A 1,513-nucleotide genomic window follows, 5' to 3' on the forward strand; every position below is an offset into this window, starting at 1 on the left:
CAGTCAGACGCGGAGGATGGAGGACCCAGAGCTCCCCCTCGCGGCCGGTGGGATAGGAAACGGCCAGCCGCTTTGTAACGGGGAAGGGCACCTCCCAACGCCCAGGGCAGAGGCCCTGAGGGAGGGTCTGGGCCCCACCGTCCTCTAGGTCTAGGAGGCCGGGCCCAGGGCGGTGGCTGTGCTCTGCCCATTTGGATGCAGGACCATTCCAGTTCGGACTTGCCCACCTAGACGCATGGCCTCCCACGTCTGCCCTCTGCTCCCCTCCCAGCCAAGCTCTACCCTGTGATGACAAGCACCCACCCACCACGCCCACCCCCATCTCTCGCTCCTTCCAGCTCACCAGCTCTTTCCAGCTCACCAAATCCGCAAGCCTCCTCGCCCTCCTCACTCCACTTCCACAACCGCAGGCCCGCGTCCATCATTTCAATCTCGGCCTCGCAGGCACTCAGCTCCTTCTCCGGCAGAACCCCGACCCCGCGACCTGCGCCAGCGGCTGGAGGCTCCCGGGACCAGGCTGGCGGGTCTCCCCGCTTCTCCCAACTGCGGCCACTGGCCAGGACCAGGGCCTGCTCGCACCTCTCCTGACCTCTCCAGCTCCAAAGTCGCCCCTCCCCGCCCCCCTTCTCAGCGGAAGGCCTTAACTCCCTATCACCGACTGCCACAAGCTCCTAGGTCCTGGGACCCGTCCTTCTCCCGTTGCCATGGAAACTGCAGGCTCCCACAAGGCCAAATGCTGCTCTCGGGTGCTGGGGCCCACCCCGCCTCCTGCACCCTCTTTCTCCCCTGCCCACGAGTCAACCACCACCAGGCCCCACACCTCCTTCTCCGGAGACCTCAGGAGCGGCCACTCGCACCCGCTCCAACCGGCACCAAAAGTGGAAAGCGCTCTCTCCTCGCATCCCCGGCGACCCCAGGTGCTAACAGAGCCTCCTCGGCGGCAAGACCGGAACAAAACACACACACAGCTCCAGCAGCCCGGCCGCAGCCTGGCTGCGACCTGGTCCTCCCAAACTTCAGGAGGACCTAAGCAGCGGTTCTCAACCTGGGGGTCGAAGGACCCTTTCACCGGGGTCGCCTAAAACCATCGGGAAACACACATATAATTACATATTGTTTTTGTGATTCATCACTATGCTTTGATGATGTTCGATTTGTGACAATGAAATTGGGGGTCACCGCAACATGAGGAACGGCACTAAAGGGTCGCGGCATTGGGAGGTTGAGAACCACTGAAAGGATGCCTGAGCCCGGCCGGTGTGCTCAGTGATTGAGCCTCGACCTGTGAACCACGAGGTCACGGGTTCGATTCCCGGTCAGGCACGTGCCCGGCTGCGCTGGACCCCAGTGGGGGGCGTGTTTTTCTCTCACTGGTGTTTCTCTCTCCCCTCTCCTCTATGAAGTCAACAAATTACATTTTTTAAAAATGCCACCATCTCCAGCGACCCTACATCCCTATGGGCAGGGCCCCCGGGCGCCGGTGCGACACTCACCGCGAGTCAGGTTCCGCCTC

At 62.4% G+C, this 1,513-nt stretch overlaps 1 protein-coding gene across 1 annotated transcript in view; it reads right to left on the reverse strand.

Annotated features, from left to right (window-relative positions):
* Positions 1–1,507, reverse strand: part of LOC102763981 (chromosome unknown open reading frame, human C7orf50) — a 65,260-nt gene extending 63,753 nt beyond the window's left edge. The window contains exon 1 of the mRNA XM_015564990.1: positions 1,494–1,507. The gene's annotated coding sequence lies outside the window, so the exon portion shown is untranslated. The remainder of the gene's footprint in view (positions 1–1,493) is intronic.
* Positions 1,508–1,513: the final 6 nt, after the last annotated feature.

This window comes from Myotis davidii, unplaced genomic scaffold (genome assembly GCF_000327345.1).
Source record: "Myotis davidii unplaced genomic scaffold, ASM32734v1 scaffold1320, whole genome shotgun sequence".
Lineage (NCBI taxonomy): Eukaryota > Metazoa > Chordata > Mammalia > Chiroptera > Vespertilionidae > Myotis > Myotis davidii.